The sequence below is a fragment of the Primulina tabacum genome, chromosome 1, assembly GCF_025594145.1.
Source record: "Primulina tabacum isolate GXHZ01 chromosome 1, ASM2559414v2, whole genome shotgun sequence".
NCBI classification, from domain to species: Eukaryota; Viridiplantae; Streptophyta; class Magnoliopsida; order Lamiales; family Gesneriaceae; genus Primulina; species Primulina tabacum.
Window position 1 is genome coordinate 17,059,431 of NC_134550.1, and position 18,869 is coordinate 17,078,299.

Below are 18,869 nucleotides of genomic sequence, written 5' to 3' on the forward strand. Positions count from 1 at the left end.
GAGTTTATTCACCCACCCCCCCCCCCCCTCTAAACTCAACTTCGATCCTCAACAATTGGTATCAGAGCAGGTTATTCTTGTTCGTGAAAAACTACAACAGATGGCACACTTTAGCAAGATCCCTATGTTCTCTAAGGAAGATTTTGATGATTGGAAGATTAGAATGCAAGCTCATCTTGCAGCACAAGATGATGACATGTGGTATGTCATCACAGATGGTCCATTGAAAATATTAAAGCCTAACACAGCTGTTGCTGTTACTGAGGGTGCATCGCAGATGGTTGAAAAATCAAGAAGTGAATGGACCAGCGAAGATAAGAAGAAGGCCAACCTTGATAATGTTGCAAAGGATATATTTTATAAAACTCTCGACAAGAATACCTTTAGAAAGATTAAAATGTGTTCTACTGCAAAAGATATTTGGGAAAAGCTCATCCAGATATGTGAGGGAAATGAGCAAACGAAAGAAAACAAACTGTCTGTAGCAATGCAGAAGTTCGAAAATCTAAAAATGAAAGTTGGTGAAACTCTAAATGAGTTCGATGAAAGATTCAGTAGCTTGGTAAATGAGCTAACAGCTCTGGGTAAAAAGAACATAGCAACAGAGAAATAGCTCTCAAGGTGATGAGAGCCTTACCCAGAGAATGGGATGTAAAAACAATGGCTATGAGAGTGTCCAAAGATCTAAACAAGTTGGAACTGCACGACTTGTTTGCAGACCTGAAAGCATACGAGTTCGAACTGGAGGTAAGAAGTGGAGAAGAGCCCTCAAGTCTACCTACCAAGGCTCTTGCTGTTACTGCTACTGCTACTACCTCTTCTACTGCTGCTACAGCTGTACCTCAAGCATTACCTACTGTGATAATTGACAGTACATTGGAGAAGACTGCTGAACAAATCAGTAGTGATGCTATGTCCTTGTTTGTAAAGAAATTCTCCAGGTTCATGAAAAAGAACCATCGAACTTATAAGGGTCCCAATCGCAACTTCAAGAAAGATTCACCATCTGGTGATACGGGATGCTTTAACTGCGGAAAAATAGGTCACTTCATTGCTGATTGTCCTAAACCAAAGAAGGATGACCAGAAGAGAAAGGATCACAAGAGGAATGACAAAAAGTCCAGAAGAGATCGAAAAGCAATGATTGCTGAAGAAAGAAAATCCAAATGGGCGGACTCCAGTTCTGAGTCATCTGATTCAGAAAGTCATTCCAGTGACAGTGATGCAGAAGAAGTTAAATGTCTCATGGCAAACACTGATTCAACCTCGACATCTGGAGAGGTATTTGATTTTGATTCTAACGAATTCACACGAACTGATCTGGTTAATGCATTACATGACATGGTAGAAGAGTATTCTAGACTTTCTCAATCATTCGAAGAAGTTAAGATCGAAAATCAGAACTTAAAGGATCAGAACAGTAAGTTAACTTGCTTGCAAGTAGACAACTGTAATGATTTACAAGTTGAGATGAGTAAATTAAAAACGGAGAATGAAAGAGCAAAAGCAGATTACCAGAAGATGCTTTCTGAAAACCAGAATTTATCACTACTGGTAAATGCTTGGAACAAGTCTTCTATTTCACTGGAAAATATGCAAGAGTTACAAAAACAATCTGGAGACAGGAGTGGTCTCGAATTTTGTAATAATGAAGGCACCTCTGAAACAAATACTAAGCCAAAACTGGATATGTTCAAAGGGAAGTATATTCATTTTGTGAAATCCAGCGTGGTACAGAAACCAGAAGTACCTACTGTTTCAGTAGAAAGGAATGTAAATCAGATGAACAGAAGAATGCACTATGGTCTGGGTTATGTTAAACCTAAGGAAAAAGTTGACCAGAGTTCTAGAATCATGAGTGGATTCAACTCAGGAAGACAACCTCCTATGAAGGTTAAAAACTACCAGTACTATAATTCTAAACCTGTTCAGAAGAGATACAGGCTGGACAACAGAAACAGAAGGGAAGAACAACGTACTAAGATGCACAATGTTAAAAACAACAGACCCTTTGTTGCACACACTTCCATGGATACCTGAAGTACAAAAATTGTACAAATGTGGGTCCCCAAAGGACTGATAAGGCTTGGACCCAAATAGATTTGGGTACTAGATACTAAAATTTGTGTTTGCAGGAACAGCAGAAGAAAACAGAAATCAGTAACTCTACATGGTATCTGGACAGTGGATGTTCCAGACACATGACTGAACAGAAAAACCTACTCTCCGAGATAATGAGTTGCACTGGACCAAGGATAACTTTTGGAGACAATTCAAAAGGTAAAACCGTGGGTAAAGGTAAGATTATCCATGGTAACATAACCATTAATGATGTGTTATTAGTTGACAACCTTTGTTACAATCTAATTAGCATTAGTCAACTATGTGATAATGGTTATTCTGTAGCTTTTCAGAAGCACTCATGTGTAGTTAGAGATTCTGCTGAAACTACTGTATTAACTGGAAAGAGAGAAGGCAACACCTACAGAGTCTCTTGGAACTCAAATCATGTCAACACTCCTACATGCTTAGTTGCCTCGCTTAGTAATAAACACTGGCTATGGCACAAGAAATTGAATCATCTGAATTTCAAGTCAATCAATCATCTCAAAAAGCAGAATATAGTTGATGGCCTACCTGATATTAATTTTGTTAAAAACCATGTTTGTTCTGCTTGTCAGCTTGGGAAACAGATAAGATCTAGTTTCAAGAACAAAGATAGCAAGTCAACTTCAAGATGTCTGGAATTACTGCATATGGATCTATTTGGTCCAATCCCTATCATGAGCTTAGGGGGAATGAAATATACTCTTGTTGTTATTGATGATTTTTCTAGATTCACTTGGATAATATTTCTCGCAGGAAAAGATCAAACCAGTAGCCTCCTGATCAAGCTTCTGAAAAGGATTCAAAATGAAAAATCTTCTTTCATCATTAAGATCAGAAGTGATCGGGGTACTGAGTTCACTAACAAAAATCTTGAGTTATATTTGGATGAACAGGGGATTCATCATGAATATTCAGCTGCCAGAACACCTCAACAAAACGGAGTAGCTGAGAGGAGAAATAGAACTCTAAAAGAAGCAGCTAGAACAATGCTAGCAGATGCAGACATCTCTCAGCGCTTCTGGGCTGAAGCAATTAACACTGCTTGTTACACGCAAAACAGAATTATGGTCAACAAAAGGCACAATCAAACTCCGTATGAAATATGGAAAGGGAATAAACCCAACGTATCTTATTTTCATGTGTTTGGTTGCAAATGTTTTGTACTAAATAATGGCAAAAATCACTTAACTGCATTTGACTCAAAATCAGATGCTGGATTTTTTGTTGGTTACTCTGCTATAAGCAAAGCCTTTAGAATTTTCAACAATAGAACTCTTAATGTTGAAGAGTCGATTCATGTTGTCTTCGATGAAGACAGCAGTGCTCCTGAAATATCTAACACGTCAGATTTAAGTAACAGGTTAGACAGGATCCACTTGGAACTGGACAGTGAAGATAATGTAGAAGCAAACATCAAGGATCTTCAAAATCCAGAACCAGACATTCCGATAGTGGAACCAGAATTACAGACATTAGATCTGCCAATACCAGCATAAGACACTCAAGAACCTACTACTGGTTCCGTCGAGAACAATCTCAACATATCAAATCAGGAAGATATCCTTTTAAATCCTTTTATTTGGAGAAAATCTCATCCTCCATCATTGGTTATTGGTAATCTAGCAGCGCCTTTGAGAACCAGAAGGCAAATGATAAATGAATACATACATGCTGCGTTTATTTCTCAAGATGAACCAAAGAAGATTGAAGAAGCTCTTTTGGATCCCAGTTGGATAGAAGCTATGCAAGAAGAGCTGAATCAATTTGAGAGGAATAAAGTTTGGTTTCTAGTACCTAGACCTTCTCACCAAGCTGTCATTGGAACTCGGTGGGTATTCAGAAACAAACTAAATGAGGAAGGAACAGTTGTAAGAAACAAAGCAAGACTGGTGGCACAAGGATTTAGACAAGAAGAAGGAATAGACTATGATGAAACCTTTGCACCAGTAGCTAGGCTCGAAGCTATCAGAATATTCTTAGCCTTTGCTGCTTTCAAAAACTTCAAAATATATCAAATGGATGTAAAGAGTGCGTTTCTTAATGGTCTACTACAAGAGGAAGTCTATGTTGAACAGCCTCCAGGTTTTTCTAATCATGAGTTACCAAATCATGTTTTTAAATTATATAAAGCATTGTATGGTCTGAAACAAGCACCTAGGGATTGGTACGATACACTTTCACAATTTCTAATTAATCATGGTTTCATCGTTGGTACTGTAGATAAAACCTTGTTTACCTTAGCCAAAAACAAACACATATTATTAGTTCAGATTTATGTTGATGATATCATATTTGGGTCAACTAACCCCAAATTATGTGCAAAGTTTGCTAAGTTAATGCAGGACCAGTTCGAGATGAGCATGATGGGAGAATTAACATTCTTCTTAGGATTACAGATTAAACAACTTGATACTGGAATTTTTATAAATCAAGCCAAGTACACCAAGGAGCTTCTGAAAAAGTTCGGTATGGAAGCATGCTCTGCTGCTTCTACTCCAATGAGCTCATCTATTAAACTTGATAAAGATGAAAGTGAAATTCCAGTAGAGGTAACTCAGTATCGCGGTCTTATTGGTTCATTGTTATATCTGACTTCCAGTAGACCAGATATCATGTTTTCTGTTTGCATTTGTGCTAGATTTCAATCAAACCCTAAACAATCACATTACATTGCTGGTAAAAAGATTTTAAAATATATTAAGGGTACTCAAAATGTAGGCCTCTGGTATCCCAAGGACTCGTCGTTTAATCTTATTGGATACTCAGATGCTGATTATGCAGGATGTAAACTGGATAGGAAAAGCACAAGTGGTTTTTGTCAATTTTTTGGTGACAGGCTGATATCCTGGTTTAGTAAAAAGCAGACCTCCATAGCCACATCTACTGCAGAAGCAGAATATGTGGCTGCTGGAAGCTGCTGCTCTCAAATATTATGGATTCAGCAACAGTTAAAAGACTATGGAATTCAAGCCTCCGAATCACCTATTTTCTGTGACAATACCAGTGCCATTGCAATCACACAAAATCCAGTACTTCATTCCAGAATGAAGCACATAGACATCAGACATCATTTCATCAGAGATCATGTGCAGAAGAAGAACATTCGTCTGGAATACATTCCTACTGATCAGCAAGCAGCAGACATCTTTACAAAACCTCTCCCTGAGAATAAGTTTTCTTACTTTCGAAATACACTTGGATTGATAGATTTAACTTAATTATTTATCATTATCTGATATTTTGGCTTAACTTTTCCTCTGTGATTATTCAGTTTCTAATTTTGCAGAAGGTAAAAGTTGAACGATGGAGACAATCAGTAGACATAATATTTCATTATAGATAATAGAAACGGGGGCGTACATTTTTCACTTCTATTTTAACGTAAACTCTCCAGGATGCCAACCAAGCGGTCAGCTCTCCAGTAGAGGTACGTAAAAACTCATCTGAAAAAGCAATCTTTTTCAGAGTCTTAAGCTCCTTTAAGAGCATAAGAAGGTAGACGCCATCACCAGAGACAACGTCAGCACTATCAGCACTATGGAGACGTCGATAATACTTCGACATCATCATCAACTCCTTAATAGAAGATGTTCGCCCACTCTCGAAGGAAGACCTAAGCTGAAACGCCCTGTCCTTTTTATTGCTTTAAAAGTATTAGAAATTTTTTTTTTTAAAAATCACTTAACATTGGCCGATCCATAAAATATTTTTGACATCATTTTAAAAATAAACATCCAACTGCTATTTAAAAATCCAAAGGAAAATATTTTAAAGCATAAAATCGTCAAACATTTTACCAAACCTAAAAAGCAATAATTTGAAAAGAATAGCCCATACTAAACCTCTCAAAAATCTCTCAAATGCATCAATAAATAATCTTAAAAATCTTTAATCATAAAGCATGAGTCAAAAGTCATAATGCGGAAAAAGTAGAAGCGCTGGTCCTCGGGTTGTTTGCGCCTTCAGCCCAATCAAATCACTCATCAAGTCCTCCCTCAATACCACCTGCATCCATCACACCTAGTGAGTCTAAAGACTCAACACACCATAATCTTTATAACGAGTAATACGTAATACAGTCAACATATAACGGTGAAAAATACTTGTACTTAAAATATCGTTTTCATGAAGATGCATAATCATAAACATTTTCGTAAACATTTTCATGATGCATAAAACTTTAAACATAAACATTTTCATAACATGCAAACATGAATTTCTTTTTCCTCAACATGACATGACATAAAACCTTAAACATGATCATGAACATTTTTCTTTTCTTTTCCTCTTTTCTTTTGTTGAATTCGGATCGTTAATTGTGACTTTCCTGACATGACATGACATGACGATGGATCCATCTATATAAAACCACAGTAATGGGCGGCGGGGACATCAGCGACACTCTCACCGGTCAACTGAGCCTTGGCCTAACATGATCGAATAGAAATACGATCGTCGGGGCTCCCTCTGGGGCCTTTTCCCATAAATGGGCTCCCTCTGGGGCCTTCTCCCCTCACAATATTCCCATTCTTACCTCAACCTCATAACCTCATATTCGTAATAATAGAAACGCGATCATCGGGCTCCCACTGGGACCATAACCCTCACGACGTCGCCATCATTAACGAATTAGTCACAATCACTTCACTTCCTTCAACATTTTTCATTCACATCACTTTATAAAAATCATGCATAACATAACATTTTGTTTTCGAAGCCAAGCATGCAACATGTCTTTTAAATGTATTCCTTAAATCATAAAAATCAAATAGACATTTTAAAATCATAATTTAATCATGAACTTTTCATAAACATTTAAAATGACATTTTAACCTCAAAACATTTACAATAACATTTTGACATATTAAATCATAAACATATAAAATTTCCTAAACATTTAAAATATCATTTTAACATATAAAATCCCATAAACATTTAAAATATCATTTTAACATAAAACAATTTCCATAAACATCCATAACTATAGCAAATAATCATATTAGCACATAAAACAGCATTTAGGGCACTGCCATGACGTTTACTAATTTTTAGGTGTAAAAAGACCCTTTTACCCCTAGACTCGATATTTTACGTTTTCGACTTTTATCTTGATTTCATGACTCTAACATGTCCCAAATAATTATTTAAGCCTACATGAATTTTTTTCATATTTTTATTTAGCTTAAATCGAGGACTTTTAATTTAATCTTTAAATAAGACGTATTAACATGTTTTAATCCCGAATTAAACCAAACCTTAATATAAAATTCCCAAATTAAAAATTTAGACTTCTAATAATTATTTAAGCTTAAACGTAATTTTTCATAATTTTATAAAGCCTAAAACTAGACTTTTCAATTAACTCGTTAATTAGCTTTTCGTGCGGCGATTAAATTCCGAATAAATCCAAAACTCGTTATTTTGATCCCAAATTTTTAAACATAGCATTTTTATGATTTATTCTACCCTTCCAAGTCATGAGCCACCCCCGTGGACGCTTGGATTCGATTTTAGCTTTATTATTTTCGTTTTTGACACCTTATCGAACACACCGAGCCATCTCCTAATTTACCCGAGCCACGCCCGAGCCATCTTGAGCCAAAACCTAGCCAACCCACCTAGGGACCCTCGTGACCAAGCACAGCCCAAAAACCCCGGCCCTGGCCCGCTCTAAACTTTCTGGAACATGACCCATGTTCTGTACGTGTTGTGCATGTGTATCCTAGGGACTTTAGGACTCCTATCTAGACTAGGACCCTTTCCAGCCCTTAACCACTTGACCCCTCATGACCCTAACCTTCCCTGGACCACGCCCAGGCCAAGCCCAGACCAACCCAGCCCCTTGAACCCAGGCAGCGAAGCTCTGAACCAGACGACAGCAACCTGCGAGCTTGATGGCTTTCCTCACGGTTCCATCTTTCTTGCTCGGTCCTACTAGAACTAAACCATACCAGCCCCTAGCCCAGCCCTTGTGTACCCTCCTAGGACCCTAAGGACCTTGCCTAGCCCAGCCCGTAGCCCCCTGGCCGAGCCTCTTCTTTCCTGCACAAGCTGGAACCCTGCGCTACCTCATAGAAGCTCTCGGGTAGGAGTCCTCTTGTTTCAGGGCTCCTCCCAGCCCTCAAACTCGAGTCCTAGCTTGGCTAGGACTCTACCCTAGACTCAACCAAGCCCCTGGCCGATGCCCTGGCCCAAGCCAAAGACAAGCCAACCCCCGGAACAAGGAACCCGATCCCCTAAACCCATGACAGCAAGTTCACGGTTTCTGCATGTTCTTGTTTCTTTTTTCTTTCTTTGTTTCAGGCGATGTACGTGTGGTGTGTGGGACTCCAAAACAAGTAGAAACCTTACTTTACCAAACCTAGACATCATGGCAGCCCCTTAGTATCATAAAACAATTTATTGGATTCAAAACCATGAGTATAACATGCAATAGTGTAGAAATCCGAAATTTTCAGAAACTTGTTTTCATGTGCTTCATGCATAAATTATTTAAACAATAATATGATATGATGGATGAGAAAAGGAGATGTATGGCGTGCCTTTGCGTAATTAACGCACGAAAAACCTGTTGACGATCGCGAAGAACGGACGAGAACCGCGGCTTTACTCTCCCTAAGCTTCCACCGAATTTTTCCTTCAAAAATATAGTGTGTGCCGTGTGTTTTTCTTGCTTGGGAGAGTTTTGGTGTGCTTGAAAGTGTGTGGCCGATTTTGTGAGGGTTTTGGGGTGAGGTTTTACATATTAAATACATAAAAATCCACTAATTAGGCCTTAGGCCCTTTAACTATGATAATTAAGCCCATTAAGCCCATTAGTGCTTAAATTAAAATATTAAAAATAATTTTGTTTAATAAAATTTGTGAATTTATTAGCCGGGTCGCCAAAACATTCGAGTTTTTGTTGAAAAAGCAACACCGATAAAATTTATGTCCCGGCGTATAAAATCACCTCAAAACCCCTTATTTTCAAAAATATTAAAAACCATCAACCATATTTTAAATAATTAAAAATAATTATTTAATAAAAATATTTTCTATTCTTCAGCCCTCGGTCCCCGTTCCTCGATCGTCACTTGAATATTCCTTAAAAAATACAACTTTTATGCAATCATGTAGAAAAATATATTTTAAATATGCAAGTATGCAAAACATAATTAATTCATGCAATTAAAACATTTAATTAAAATACAAAAGAATTTAATAATTGCATGTACGTGGTTTGCGTGGACTTTAAAATTTTCGGGGCATTACATAAGCTCCTGGATTTTAGTCCAAGTAGCAAGTGTCTTCTTCAGCACCTTGACCTCTATTACCTCCTTTCTTGCAGCAGTCACCTCTCTCATAAACTCATCAGCGAAATCAGGACTATTATCTCTTGCCATTTTTTTTCTTAAGAATGACTATCTGGGTTAACCCATGTTCATATTTATAGATGAAAACCAGGGACCAAAGCTCGAGAAAGTCTTGACTACAGTAGATATATGAAACATCCCATATCTAGCTCTCATCGGATTTGTTACCATATATTGCACTAATTTAAGAAAAACCTTATTATGATATTCTGTGATTCTGTGTCAGAAGCAAAAGGTATTTTGTCTCATTAACAAAACAAGGCTTATTATATCTTCCAGTAGAAGCTATCAAGACGACTTCTCTTCTTCTGAATTTTATTCATCATTCATCAGTTATTTATCTTATTTAGCCAACAGTAAGTTATTTGCAGGAAAGCAGAAGGGAATATCAAGTACTTAAACTGAAATTTTATTAGAAACCATTCCAGTACATTAAACGATGCAGAAGTAAAAGCAGTAGATCAACAAATGCTCTTTAACAAGAAGCTTTACATTAAACTTTTTGCATTCAGTAATATCACCAGATCGTAGTATCTTCAGCAGGAAAAGGATGGTCTGCTTCGAAAAGATTCCAGCAAGCTTGGGTCTAGTAAGAATCTAGCAAGCTTGGGTCTTGTTAGCACTAATGTATAATCAGATACTTTCCAGGGCATCAGCTTCATCGATCAATCAGCACTCTCTTATTGCATTAGAAAGCCTCTGGAAAAGATCGATGCTACACCTTCGACTAAATGGAAGCAACAAATCTTTTTGATTGTTGACATTACAACTCCAGGAGTTTGATCCAAGGATCATTACGTAAAGAATGACATCTTCAAACTTCCTTCTGAACATTTTTGCTTCGGCCCCTGGATCAGACTCTAACTCTTCTTTAACTTGAGCTTTCATTTTAGATTATGAATGTTTAACTTCGTTTAAGTTGTGCAGGCATTTATAGTAATCTTCGGAAGACACAAAGACTCTTGCGACTGTTCATTTTCAACGGTTCAGATTGAAAGATTGCCAAAAGTCATTTGGTGTTTAATATCCACTTATTAGTTGCATTTACCGAGGGGGAACAGTATCTTAGTCAGACTAAGATTTTTATACCATTTTCGGAAAACAGATAGAGTATTTGTCTTTTCGATAAGACAACAAGTCTGCTGTTTTGTCACAGTGCTCAAATATTTCAGCACTCTGAAACTTCCAGCAGACGTTATCATAAAACGACAAATCTTCTTTTGATTATTTTTAGTAACCGTCTGGACAGCCCGCCTATTTCAAAATTTTAAATCATTCGCGTCTCTGACAAACTTTGCAAGTCTTTTCAAACATTCAACCATAAACATACTGACACGTGTCCTTATGTTTACTTGACGGCTGTACATTCATTTTAAAATATCACCTTCTCATTTTTCAGTTTTACAGTTTCAAAACAGTTGCTACTCAGCTACTGCTTTCTCTTAATCATCTTCTATCTATTGCAAATTTTATCTGATCCTTTCATCGTAGAGAAATGGCCGGAGCATACACTCTTAATGCATATCAAGTCAACTTTGCTTCAGTTCTCAATATCAAAGATAAGAATCTTGTTAAAATGTTTAAAGACCTTGAGAAATCAGGACTTCGAAACTTCTTGGAAGCATCAGCTGTGATATACAAAAATGCTCTTCTGGATTTCTACGCTAAGGCAACTGTGCATGAAGGAAAGATCGTCCACTCTCAAGGAGATGCATCCATCTCCATTGATGCCGCACTATTGGGCGCAACTTTTCTCCTCCCACTTTCAGGTACTTCTGAACTATCTGATATTTCCAAGCTAGAAATGTCTATTGCTCTTAGCATTTTCTCAGCCACTAGAGAAGAATTGTCTCCTTCTTGCCACAAAAAGTTACTCAAAATGGAATATCAAATTCTGGCTGATATTGTGGCGAAGGCTATATTAGTCAAAGCTGGCACGTTCAACAAGTTAACAAAGGAGAAAGTTCAAGTGATGGCTGCCATCACTAAGGGAACTAAAGTGGATTGGAGTCATTTCATATTCAGAATCATGAAAGACATGGTCATCAAGAAAAGTTCTGGATTTGCTGTTCAGATCAGCAAAATGCTCAAGGATGCTGGTTTCACTTTTACAAGTGAACATGATGCTGTTTCGGTAACAATGATTGATGCTGAGAATGTACTCGCTTTAAGGCCCAAGCCAACCGTGGCTGAATTTGTTGCCTTGAAAAAGGAGATTGGAGAGACTCTTTCTGAGACTCAGAAACCTCAACGAAAGATTAAAAGGAAAAGAGTGATCGTCTCTACTGATTCTGATAAAACAGTATCAGAAGAGTCTGCTGCTGATGTTCAACCATCCCTACCAACTCCAATAAAAAAGAAAGCACAGACTATTCTTAAAATCAAGAAGACAGCAGCAATTTCTGAAATTGAGAAAGTGCCAATCAGACAGGTGTTTCCAGAAGTGGTTCCATCTGCACGATCCAATGCTCCTACTTCAGTGCAAGCTGCTGCATCTGTTCCAGCAACATCTTCTGCATTTCGACCCATTTTGCCTATCTCATCAACCGACAAAGGCAAAGGAAAGATGATTGAAGAACCACAATTTTTTGGACTCAGAACAACTGTGACCACAGGTGTTGATCTTCATTTGGCAGAAATAGAAAGCTCTGCCAATGATGACATGAATTTCTTTGACGAGTGGCACAAGGTCCGAATTTTTCATTCTTTTGCTTACTTCAAGACGAAAGGATCCTATGGGAAAATAATGAACGCTAAGAAGAGGGTCTTTCAGCTTGCCAAAACAGAAAATGTAATCGAGGCATTGCGTAGAAGAAGCTACATCCTCGAACAGCTGAAATGTCAGAAGTTGGAATCGGTTCTGAAAATTCTTAAATCAAATTTTGATCCTACAATTCCTACTGCTGTTCAGGATCAAAACGTCATTCTGATTCTAACTGACAAATTGAAACAGATGAGTGAGCAACTTCTTGATCAAGAAAAGGGCTTTGGCGAGCCAATTGAATATCAAGTCGGCCTTGTTCCAGACTTTCCACAGATCCAGACAGTTGAGGAACGGACTACAGCTTCACCAAAAGCTTCTGTTCTCAGTACTCCTGCATCACCAACAAGGCCTCTTCAGTCATCATCTCTTTTGTCTGTGCATGAACTGGCTTCCGTTGAAGAAGTCATTGAGTCAATTGTTCCCACGTCCCCTACTACTCAGGAAGCAGTTCCAGCTACTTCATTGCCACAATCACCCTCTCCAACCGCAGAACAACATATGGCAGAATCAGATGCTGTATCTCTTTTGCCAACTCTAGAGAAATTTTCTGCTGCTCATCAAGCTGAAATGAAATTTCTTATGAACCAGCAATCTGAACCCATAATTGCAGAACAATTAGCTTCACCTACTGCCGTTGCTCCAACAGAAGAGAACTTGGTCTCCAACTTGGTTGCTCCTGATGAAGAGATTGTTCCTACCATAATTGCTGCCGAACCAAATGGCTCTGCTATTCCAGATGAAACCTCTGCTGACCCTGGTCCTTCTACTGCTGTGATGGACACCACTTCCCTCACCACCAATCAAGTCTCTACTGCACTGATTGTCACTGATCCTGTTCAAACTCTCACGGACACTCGTGCTGCTGAAATGAGGCAACGCATGCTTGCGCGAACCCCCTCACCTGAATCAGAATCATTCAATTTGGAGTTTCAGATTGACGTTCTGCAAAGGGAACTCAATAACCTGTCTGATTTAGTCAAGCGGATGTCCTGTGAAAGCATATCAGAATTTAGTGGTGCCCAGATCTTCAGAGAACGAATGAGCAAACAAATATATAAAACGGCGGAACCCGTGGAGAAAATGCATGCTGAAACCATTGTTTTCAGACAAGCTGTATCGAGAAATCATAGTCACATCGTGCTTGCTCAAACTGATATACTAAATCGACTCACCGAGCATGATGATCTCATTCGATCATTTTCCACCTCCATGGAAGTAATGGATGCCAAGATTGACTCTCAAACTCAATCTCTCACTACTCTCAATGATCGTATCTCTACTCAAGCTCCGTATCTGGAGATGTTAACCAATGGCATTCAAAACTTGTCTGGAAGAATGAATGATCTTATGGCCCATGTGATTGCCGCTGATGCCAAAAAGGGGGAAGAAAAACGAAGAGATCCATCTGAAGCAGAAATAATTCATGCTTTAAATAAAATGCGTAAATGTAAAACTTACAGACCGAAGACGTGACTTTGTGAGCTTCTCGAGGTCAGTAGTAGTACAACCCTTTACAGAACCATTGCTCTGATACCAGCTATAGTGGCCCGAAAATTCATATTTGAAAATTTGCGGAAAAATTAAAAATTTTCACTTTAAAATAATCAAAATTTGCCTCATTCATCAAATCAACTGATAAATTAAGTTTAATATTCAAAATAGCAGCGGAAGAATTTAATGTTTGCAAAAAATCAATTTAAAATAATTCATCAACAGATAAAAACTGAGTTCGGAAAATAATAAATGCTAAAAATGAGGTCCTCGGGTTCCACTACTGCCGACCCAAGCTAGCTCACTGGTCCCCGCCCTCGGCCCCGACCTCATCAGTACCTACAACAATCAAGTCTAGTGAGCCTAAAGACTCAGCATGCATATATCGTAAACAACGAGTAAATAATATAGTAAAATTTTCATGGGATAAAATATCATGTCATGAGGCATAATGTGAAAATAACTTGTCATGAGCAATTATAATACGTGCATAACTGAACTGAAAATCATAGTGAAAATGTTTGCTCCTTGGAGCCCTGTACTGAAATAGCATGTAATAATTTTCTGTTGAGATTATGGTCTACGCAAGTGGCCCCTGCACTGAACTGAACTGACCGGTAACTGGCGACCGGATAATACAATGCTCCCATGACCGGTAACTGGCGACCGGGTGAAGTAATGAACGTCTGATCAGACTAATGCCACAGTATACTGGGTGGTACATAACTGAACTGACCGGTAACTGGCGACCGGGTGAAATAATGCTCCCATGATAGTGAGATGGCCACGAGCAATATCGCATAAATCTCAAAAATGAATATTTTCTATGCACGTAATATAATTAACCAACATAATTAAATATGAACAATTTCGATCTTCTTGCTTTAAAATCATGTACTTGCGATATTTAAAAATACCTATATGGCTTGATTGAAGAGTGAAAGAAGATATAAACATGCCTTGGTTTGTTTTGACAGAAAACAAACGAAATAACGACGCGGCGCGGTGGAGACGGAGTGCTCTTCACTTTCTCACTTTTTCTCTCTTAATTCCTTTAAACCAAGCATGCACCATAATTATTATAATAGCGTAAAAATCGTAAACGTGATGCATGAACATTTAAAAATATCATGATTTGTGCTCAGGGCGCTGCCATGACCAAATTCTCACCCCGGGTGCAAAATGACCATTTTGCCCCTAGGAACCCAAAAATTTCCGTTTTACCCCTGGACCTCTAAAATTTACCCGAAGCTTACCAAACCCCTTAAAATGTCCCAAAACATTTTTAAAAGCATTCCTAGATGTAAACTCGAGCCCAATACCAAACTCACTCGATTCGTTTTAAAACTTAGACCGGAGTCCCGGTTTTAACCCGAATCGACTCGAAACCTAACCAAATTTCTCCCGACTTTTTACCACACTAATAAACGTCTAAGAGTCCTTAAAACCATCAAAACCAGACCCATATGCCCCTCGAACCAGCTCTGAAAATTTCTGGAAAATAAACAACTATAGCCTTTCGAAAACCCTACCGAATGGGTCGGCTTCTAACCAACCCCCTCTTAGCCCTCCCTAGGACTCTACTGGACTCAGTGACCCCACGGCCCCAACCCCAAACAGCCTCCACACTGGACACACATGCTAGGAATCGAATTTGCTCATCACACTACTGAACCATCCTCGGCCTACTCCCTTCGACTTGCTACTAAACCAAGACCAGCAGCTCACGGCTCACTCCTAACCCTGTTACGGACCCAAGTGGGTCAGCTGCTTGACTAGGGTCGAGCCATGCACCACTGCCCCTATAAAACTTCCGATCTAGCCACTAGCCATGCTAGGCGACCCCAAGACGCACGGCCCCTGCTACCAGCCGTGAAACGATCGAGGCACAGCCCTAGACCTCCATGATCTGCACAACACTCGACCCCTACCACGATACAACAGCGGCCTTTTGCACCAAAAACAATCAGAACGTGAGATGCCTTCAAAAACCGTGAACATGCAACCAAAAGAATAAGATTTCGTGTCAAAACTTCAACATAACGTTCACCCATGTTGGATCGAAAGGTTGCTATGCATTTACACACAAATGTACATAATAATGGCGTGAATGATACAAAGGAAAGAATACATGCGTGCCTGATGTTTTTGTGAACCAAAAGATGAAATGAAACACACGGCCGAAGGGGACTCTAGCTTGAATGGAAATGGAGGCACCGAATTCTTTGTTGCTGCAACTCACGAAGAGAATGGCTGATTGGAGGAGTGGGCGGCTGAGTGGAGAGGGGAAGTGTCGGCTAAATGAATTTAGGTTTAGGTTAAATTGTGCTTAAGTGATAATTATATAGTTAATAATAGGTTAATGGGCCTCAAGTTTCATTTTAAAGGTTTTAAAAGAGTTTTAAGCCCGATAAGTTTAAAAGTAGCCCTCTTAAATCCAAACTCACTTTCGAAAAATACTTCGTGTTGAAAAGGTTTTGAAAATGATAGCCGAACCATTAAAAAGTCTTCCGATTCGATAAAATTTGCGTACCGTTAAAAATAAAGTCCTGCGGATAAAATACATAGAAAAATCCCATTATTTGAAAAATCCACTTAAAACACCATATATTAATTTATAAAAATTAATCATGTAATTAAAATAATTTTCCTGAAAATTCTCCGGTCTCCGTTCCTCATTCGAGCGTAAAATGCACTTAGAAAACTCTACTGCATGAATTTCAAAAATGTATGGAATAAATTCTACCATACATGAATTATGCATAAAAATAATTAAACACGAATTAATAAAATAAACATGCATTTTATGCTTTAAAAGAATTTAATAAAATACCAATGAAAATTTATCAATTTGCATGCATGTGGTTCACGTGGACTTTCCGATTTTCTGGACGTTACAATCTCTCCCCCTTAAATTGAATTTCGTCCCCGAAATTCGCTTATCCTTGATAATCACAAAGTTTAAACTTAGTTCTAATATCCCAATGGTCACGCTTTCGCGGCGCTTCTCTGATAAAATAATAAATCTTAAGATGTCCTTATGTCTTCCTCGGTCCTGATTAACTCTACTTTCTAATCCTCGTTTGCGAATCGTAACTTAAAACAACTTATGGTGACTTAGTTCTATTCTACTATGAACTCGACTTTTACTTATCTCGCAATTCCTCATAATAGAAATGAATGTCCAAACTTATCGCACCTTACTTTTCTTATATTTTACCCCTAATATTCATCGAACTATTACATTAGCATTTATGCGATTCAACTTAAGAAACCTTAGCACCAAAAGTTACTGATCGACTTCTATCCTCGGTAAAACAATTAAATGTTAAACCTTATCTCAACCTCATAATAAGATTAGCCCAAGATCCTTGAATCGTATCTTTATCTTATGGCACCAAACTTACATAACTTAATTATTTACAAGTACATCCCAAATATTAAATTGTCGCAAATCTTAAATTTCGAGTAGTGATAATTCATAAAACCCATTTATACAATATCAAACTTCTACCTATATTTTAAAGCCTTTCAAGTCCCAATTACATGCTTAAACCATTTTCTTCCCAATTACAATATAGTTGAGGCCTAAGGCCCTTGAACTTTCCTCATTGAAACGAATGTCGCATTCTTACATATCCTCAATGCTTAATACATGCTAGCGTATAAAACTTATTAAATCATCCCATCGTAGCCTTAGAATAATTTTAATAAATCAACTTCACTTATAACCCGTAGAGTTCTAGAATCCCCATATCAAGGTTTTAGATTTCTTACTCGATAAAAATCTTAACATTCGACCATTGGTAACTTATGTTGAACACAACTAATAATTCCCTTTTGTTTTTATTTCACCCAAAATTTTCGTATGAACGCATATCCCCTAAATTTGAAATTCAAACTTACGCAACCCAAATAGTGTTGGATAACATAATTCCAACACACATATTCACTTATTCTCAAGTTTCTTCATGACTTACAAAATTCCTCAAGACAAGGTGTCTACCTCAATTCTTACATGCGTCTATCAAATAACCTAACCATCAATCATACACAATTTTCTAGAAAATGAAATTCCAACAAAGGTATAAGTTTAACTCTTAAGATCATGATTAAAACTTATGATACACCAAAATTAAATTCCAAAAATTTTGTTAGCTCAATGTCTACTCTTATAACTTAACTAACTGATCAACTTCACCTTAAATTGTCATCATTTCAAATTCTTAATTTGCCACAACATTATTTCACTAACGCTTAAATTTTCACGTCTAAAATTGATTCATCCTACAATGTCCTTGGTTACCATTCATTATAACATTATAACCCAAATATCTAAATATTCTATATCTCTTTCGAGCCTAAATAACCGAAAATTCCTATCATTTGAACCGTTCAATTCTCACTTACTACTAAATAGGTTCTCAAATTTATTAAAATTGTAAAATTAATTCTTACTTTCCTCGAATATCATCCAACTTTTCCCTAAATCTCGAAATTCCACAATTACCCATTAGTCCTCAGTATTCCCAATTTCATTTTATAGATTTCCCGCATCATAAGGTTCAATAGCCTTAAGTTTATTAAACCCAAAATTAATTCCCATAACACGTCTTACATTTCTATAAATACTTAAAATTCCAATTCCTCAAAAGTTTGCATTTAATCCTTAAAATTTTGGAAATTGCAATCTGACCCTTACAGTTCTCCAAATTTACATTTTGTCCCTACAACTCTTCGAAATTTGCATCATTGTCCCCATAAAATTTTCCATCTTTAACTCATTAAACTTTTAGACTCTCGAACTCTGATAGATATGAATTAATTGTGGCGATGAAAATAAAAACCAGCAGACCAGCAGCACTCTTTAAGAAAACAGTAGACAAAAAAAAATCAGAAGCTACTGGTCTAGTGAAACAAAAGCAGTAGAAAGGATAGAAAAACAGAATCAATAGAAGATGTTGCCTAACGTGACTACTTTAAATGTTACCGTTAAATTTACCAAGTACTAGTATTAATTGTAGCATTAAATGCTATACATAGTCATTTAATTCACTTTACCGAGTTTAGTATAAAACAAGACTGATTGTTTTATAGCTTTTCTGCAAGAATTCTTTTTGGTAATAAAGCTGACTCTATCAGAAATCTGA

At 37.5% G+C, this 18,869-nt stretch overlaps 1 long non-coding RNA gene across 1 annotated transcript; it reads right to left on the bottom strand.

The window, feature by feature from the left end:
• Positions 1–13,858: 13,858 nt before the first annotated feature.
• Positions 13,859–15,111, bottom strand: LOC142518312 (uncharacterized). The gene is made up of 2 exons (XR_012813514.1): positions 14,679–15,111; positions 13,859–14,058 (listed from the first exon to the last, which is right to left on the bottom strand). It is a non-coding gene; the product is annotated as an uncharacterized LOC142518312 (long non-coding RNA).
• Between the last annotated feature and the right edge of the window lie 3,758 nt (positions 15,112–18,869).